At 32.4% G+C, this 6,946-nt stretch overlaps 1 non-coding gene across 1 annotated transcript; it reads right to left on the bottom strand.

The window, feature by feature from the left end:
- Positions 1–862: 862 nt before the first annotated feature.
- On the bottom strand, positions 863–971 carry LOC112065528 (U6 spliceosomal RNA). Its single transcript, XR_002892079.1, has one exon. It is a non-coding gene; the product is annotated as a U6 spliceosomal RNA (small nuclear RNA).
- Between the last annotated feature and the right edge of the window lie 5,975 nt (positions 972–6,946).

Here is a 6,946-nt window from a genome sequence, read left to right as displayed (position 1 = left end):
ATAATCCTTTTCTTGATTGTGATTTCCTCATTTTATATCCATCAGTTGTTTTTCTTACTTGGAATTCGTAGCTCTCTGTTAAGAGACAATATTTATCACCAAACAGCACCTTGTCTTCAGCATAATAGTTTTGCAAATTTGAAAGGGAGTAGATATTAATCAGTTCAGCAACTTGATTTTCAAGAGAAAAGTCTGTGGGAAAGGCTACTACACTGACAAGATTAAGGATATGTAGGTAGTTTATCACTGAGAGCACTTTTGAGCATACAGTGGAAAAATCCGAATTTACTTATTCTGAGTATACAATTTTGTTAGAATGGACCATATGAACATGTGAGTAAATATGCTTGTAAATGTGCCATCAAATTAGTCTCTACGTTAAAAAAAATCAGTTTTAAGATATACTAATATTTTACTTAAGGACAATATAATATTCAGAATTTGTATTGGTAATAATATTTTTAAAACATTTACTTACAATTGCATACAATTGTTCTAAGAGATTTATATCGTATGTCTAATTTGGGACATTTAAATATAGCAGGGAATTTTTAAAAACTCCTCATTGACATTTCCTGCAGATATTTTAGAGTAGATCTCAGGTGCTCTGATCACAAAAAAGTTACTATGTGATGAAAAGGTATGTTAATTAGCTTGACTGTAGTAATCTTTTCATATGTATGTTTATATCAAATCATATTTTATACCTTAAGCATATCCAATTTTTATTTTTAAAAAAAGTTAATTTTAATTTTTATTGGAGTATAGTTGATTTACATTTTGTTAATTACTGCTGTACAGCAAATTGATTCAGTTATACATATATTCGATATATACATTCTTTATTTTAAGTATTTTTTTTTTTTAAATGGAATGGTTCACGAATTTGTGCATCCTCCTTGCGCAGGGGCCATGCTAACCTTCTCTGTATCATTCCAATTTTAGTATATATGTGCTGCCGAAGCGAGCACTAAAATATTTTTTTTAATTGCACTAGGACCTGAAAATTAAATAGAAGATATTATTATAAAGCACTATTTTCAGGGACAGGATCACAATTAATTTACATCCTCTAATCATATAACGCTAACTCTAATTCTGCAAAATCTTGAAGATATAATTTGATCCACAGTTTTTAAAATCAAGTAAATAATTATCCTTACCCTAGTAGGATCTAGTGCATGTGTAACTAGGGGTGTGTCTTGGACTTCATCCATGCCTGAGAAGTGAATGGCTTGGAATCCATTGTGCTTTATTGGTTTTTTTTCTTCCTATTCTGTATATTTATATTTCCCCTTACTTAAGTCTCCAAAATAAAACTCTTAAGATTTTATTAATACTTACCTATATATTAATGGATTATGATTTATACAACCTACACACACACATATTTAAAATCTGAGGCAAAGGTTAAAATTGGACATTTGTTTTCATTCTGTAGTTCCCAATCTATTTACAACATACATATTAATTAAATAAAATATGAATATTAAAAAAGTCATGATAGCAAGTTCCAAATTCATTCTCCTCTTCATTCATTCTTCCCTGTCTAAGTATCAGAGAAAATGGCCCCCAAACAGAGCCATGTTTCCTGAAAAGAAAAAAATATTTTCCTAAAGCACTAATGGTGAACTTGAGGGGTCTCTCAGTTGGTGATTATTTTAAAATTATTATTACCTCTTTCTTATTGCTACCAAAGGCCCTGATCTCTCCTCCTCTATTGAGTCCCTTAGTCATTGCTGTGCTATATCAAGTCACCTCCATGAATCAAGCTTTCTATCCTTCACGTGGGACATCAGCTATCACTTTGCCAAGCTTTACCATCACTGTTACCTTTTTCCATACTCCTTGCGTTGCACCTCCACTTGAACACAGTATGTTACAATCCCTACCTGCCAAAAGAATCCACTTTGAGAAGAAAACAAGTAGAATTAGATGACCGAGTTTGGGAAATCCAAAGTTTGATAGTCCATGTTGCTAATCTCCAACCTTCCTTTCAGCAATGTTTCATGTACACTCAAACTGGCTGCATTCCCACGGGCTCCCTTAGTTGCTTCATTTTGTTCTCTCTCCGTAGGCTTGATTCTTATGTCAGCCTAACTAAGTTATGACCCATACAGGTCACAGCAAAGAGAATGGAAGCTCATCTGAGGTAATTAATCACACCTGCACAGAAGCTAAATGTCATTTTGTGTATATATCATATCTTGAAATTTGTCTATCTTATAGTTTTATGTTATTGAGGTCAAAGAAGTTAATTGCCATATACTTAAAAACTCACTGAAAATATGCATTGACTTAAGGGAAGAGAAAATATGTGGGAATAAATTTCACTGTCTCTGAGTCCTTACTATTCACAAAGGATGCAAAGGAGACATGAATGAATGCAACTGGGCTCTTGCAATTACTAAGAGATAAAACATAGCACTCCACATTTTAATCTTTCAAAATATTGCTCATCTTAAAGGACAACACTTACATTATACTTACTCCATAATCTTTTTTCTGTAATCACCAGTGCAAATGCTACTTTCTTTCCTTCTTATCATATTCCAAGTGGTATTATAACAATTATAATACCATTTATACTTGAAAATTATCATAATGAGGCAAATGCATTTGGCAGAAAGTAATACTGTCATAATCAAGGCCTGTAAAATTTCCCTTTCACTGAGCTATGCTTCTTTCTAGAGGAAGTTTTCCCATTCCAATTTATTCGAGTCACAAGATTTACATTAGTAAAAAGTAAGTCTCACAATTTCAGAGATTTATTCAAACACTCCCAAACCTTCTCATTACTTAAAGACAAAAATCCAAGTCCTGTTTTTGGCATCTGAGACACCTAAAAGTAGTGTGTGATTGTTCCTTAGTGCCTCTGCTTATGGCGATCCTGATATTTTTAATGACAGTGGATGATAAAGGCAGGGGAAGCACAAGGAAGACAGAGTGGACTTTACACTTCCACTTATAAGTCTGTATGTCTTGCTCTCTAAAATAATAGCCACTGTTCCATTCAAAAATTAACTTGAAAATAACCCTTAACACGGCTGATCCCTATCCTCAATGTACCTCCTGACATTGCCTCATAATTGCTGAAATTCCACCTCAAAAGTTAGAGTATTGACATGAATTTGAGGTGTCATTTCTTGATTTTAAAGCAAGCTTTGGCTTAAATGTATTTAATATCAATAGCTTCAACTTTCAAGAAGACTTTTTGTTTTCCTTTCACATACTAAGTAACAGAGCTGACCTTATTCATATAATAAAATGTCACCCTGTCACATGAGCTTGCAAACATTGTGAAACAACCTCATTAACAAATAATGATGCCAAAAGAGTAATATTTTAATGTCAGTAAATACATTTTACATCCTTCTGATAATTTGTGAAAAGCAGTGTAATTATCAGAGCTGTATCTTTCTCTGTAGTGAAAGATTACAAAATCTGTAAAACTTTAAAAGTTATATTTAAAACATAAAGCAAATCAAGGATTCTTCTTTCTCCCAGTATGAAAGATTTTTAATGTGAGTCTAATCCTTAAGTGACCTATTTACATGTTACTCTGCTGCTATATAATAAGAGTAAAAAGGCGGTTAAAAACTTGCAATAGAGCCTTTGATTCAAGTCTCCAAATTACCTTAGAAATAATTCTCTCTCTCTCTCTCTCTCTCTCTCTCTCTCTCTCTCTTTCTATATATATATATATATATATATATATATATATATATATATATACACATATATATATATACACACACACATTTAAGACATGAATTTTCAATGAAAAAAATCACCATTGACCAAATGGCATTTAGTGTGTTCACTATTGACTTTGAAATGTATCTTGGTCATGTCAATGAGAAGTGCTGAACTTACCAGGGCAACAGTCCAGTTCAACAAGTTTCCGAACTACCCACATGCTATGCAGTTTTTTAGGTTGTGGGTAAGTAGATATTGACATTTTAAAGAAATTACAGTTATCAAATTAGACAGGTAAATATAATTGTAAAATAATTTGAAGTCTTCCTAAACGAAACAATACCTCAGCGATATTTCAGAATGGCTTGAAATAAATTAGCTAGAGTTGTAGATTGGAAAAAACGTTTCATAAATAGAGCTATACAATATAGAAAGGAGGCTTGGAGCAGTATAATACCTGCAAGTAAGAACAACTGACCTTTTTTATAGTCATATATTTGAAGGACTTTGTCATTCTAGACTTAGATAATGCAAAATGGTTCTTATTTCTATATATTCTTGGGGTCAGGAATTTTTCCCTAATGTTTTGAAGCGTATGATAAATAAACCCACACCAGAGAAAGTAATACTTGTGAAGAAACAATAGTTAACATTGGGTATATCTGTCAAATAATACACTATTTTACCTTTCATCTATTTTTATAATATATAGTTTTATAAATCATTTTGAAATATATCATATATTTGGATGTGTGCTAGTAGACATATTTGACATTATTTTAATTTTATAAAAATTTGAGAAAGGAAAATATTTATACATGTAATTACTTGATTTTTATTGAATGAAATTAAAAATTGAAACAGGATCTGTGAAATTTAATATGCCATGCTTTCTGTAATATATGCATTCTGAACATTTTGCTTTAATCTTTGAAATTTTTTAAGGAGAAATTGTATAATATAGATGCTTTGGAACAAACAACTTAAGATAACTATACAACAAAGATATGGTAATCAAAATAGTATGTTCCTATCATAAAAACACACACATAGATCAATGGAACAGAATGGAGAACTCAGAAACAAATCCTCACATTTATATCAATTAGTATTTGCATAGGAAGTCTCGAATACTCACTAGGAAAAGGATACTCTCTTCAATAAATTGTGTTGAGAAAAATGCATAATTACATGGGGAAGAATGGAATTGGATCCCTATCATACACTACTCATAACGATTAACTCAAAATTAATTAAAGACTTAAACATAAGGCCTAAAACCATAAAACTCTTAGAAGAATATATAGGAAAAAAGTTTATACGTATTTGCCTTGATAACATTTTTTTAAATATGACACAAAAGCACAAGCAATAAAAGCAAAAAAAAAAAAATAAGTGAGGTTCCATCAAATCAAAAAGCTTCTGCACGCAAAAGAAATAATGAACAAAATGAAAAGACATCCCGCAGAATGTGAGAAAATATTTGCAAATTATATATGTGATAAGGGGTTAATATCTAAAATATATAAATAACTCATATAATTTAATACCAAATAAGCAGTCTGATTTTAAAAATGGGCAGAGGAATCAAATAGGCATTTCTCAAAGGAAAACATACAAATGGTCAACAGGTACATGAAAAGATACACATCACTAATCATCAGGGAAATGCAAATCCAAACCACAGTAAGATAACACCTCATACTTGTTAGATTGACTATTATATAAAAGAGAGAGAGAGGGAGAGAGAGAGAAGGGGGGCATGTTTGTGAGGATGTGGAGAAAAGGGAGCCCTCCTTGTCTACTGTTGAAGAGAATGTAAACTGGTCAGCCATTATGGAAAACAGTAGGGAGGTACCTCAAAAAATTAAAAATAGTTCTAACATATAATCTAGCAATCCTATGTCTGGGTAAAGAGCCAAAGGAAATGAAATCAGGATATCAAGGAGATATCTGCATTCCCATGTTTGTTAAAGCATTATTCACAATAGCCAAAATATGGAAACAACCTAAGTGTTCATCTATGGATAAACAGATAAAGAAGGTGTATATATAGTGTATATATATATATAGATAGATAGGAAATCAGGATATCAAGGAGATATCTGCATTCCCATGTTTGTTAAAGCATTATTCACAATAGCCAAAATATGGAAACAACCTAAGTGTTCATCTATGGATAAACAGATAAAGAAGGTGTATATATAGTGTATATATATATATAGATAGATAGATACACACACACACACACACACACACACACACACACATACACACACACACACACAATGAGATTATTCCGCCATGAGAAAAAAGAAAACTCTGCGATTTGTGACAACATGGATGGACTTCGAGTGAATTAGGCTAAGTGAAATAAGTCAGACTGAGAAAGAAAAATACTCTATATTTCACTTATATACAAAAATCTATAAAAGCTGAACTCATAGAAACAGAGGGTAGAATAGTGGTTGTCAGGGGTTGGGGGTCGGGAGAAATGGGGAGATTTTGGACAAAGTGTTCAAACTTCCTGTTATAAGACAAATAAGTTCTGGGACTCTAATACACAGCACTGTGACTATAGCTCAGAATGCTATATTATATATTTGAAAGTTGCTAAGAGAACAGGTTTCACATGCTCTCATCACAAAAAAGAAATGGTTATTATGTCAGATAATGAAGAAATTAACTAACCCTACTGTGGTAATCATTTCAAAGTATATAAATGTATCTCATCAACACATTGTACACAATAAACTTATACAATGTTAATTATATCTCGATAAATGGGAATAAAATTTTCTTACTGTCTCACAACTTTACTAAACTTGATAATTATCCCCCCAGTAGCAGGTATTGATAGTCATGCTAGATTGCTCTTTTCATTATCATTTTCTACCAGAATTGAGCCATGTAGAAGGTCTATATTAGGTTTTTCCTGTCCAAAGTATCTCATCATTGTAAAAATAAAATTAGTTCCTTATCTAACCTCTTTGCAAAGTTAAATTTTCTAGAAGTAACTGAGTATAAGATAAATGTGTTAATCCACAACTTCCATTAATATAATTTTTTTGTTTTTTGTTTGTTTTTGTTTTTGTTTTCGGTACGTGGGCCTCTCACTTTTGTGGCCTCTCCCGTTGCGGAGCACAGGCTCTGGACACGCAGGCTCAGCAGCCATGGCTCACGGGCCCAGCCGCTCCGCGGCACGTGGGATCTTCCCGGACCGGGGCACGAACCCATGTCCCCTGCA

This window comes from Physeter macrocephalus, chromosome 8 (genome assembly GCF_002837175.3).
Source record: "Physeter macrocephalus isolate SW-GA chromosome 8, ASM283717v5, whole genome shotgun sequence".
NCBI lineage: Eukaryota > Metazoa > Chordata > Mammalia > Artiodactyla > Physeteridae > Physeter > Physeter macrocephalus.
Note: the sequence above shows the minus strand (reverse complement) of the source record. Positions and strands in the feature narration are given on the sequence as shown.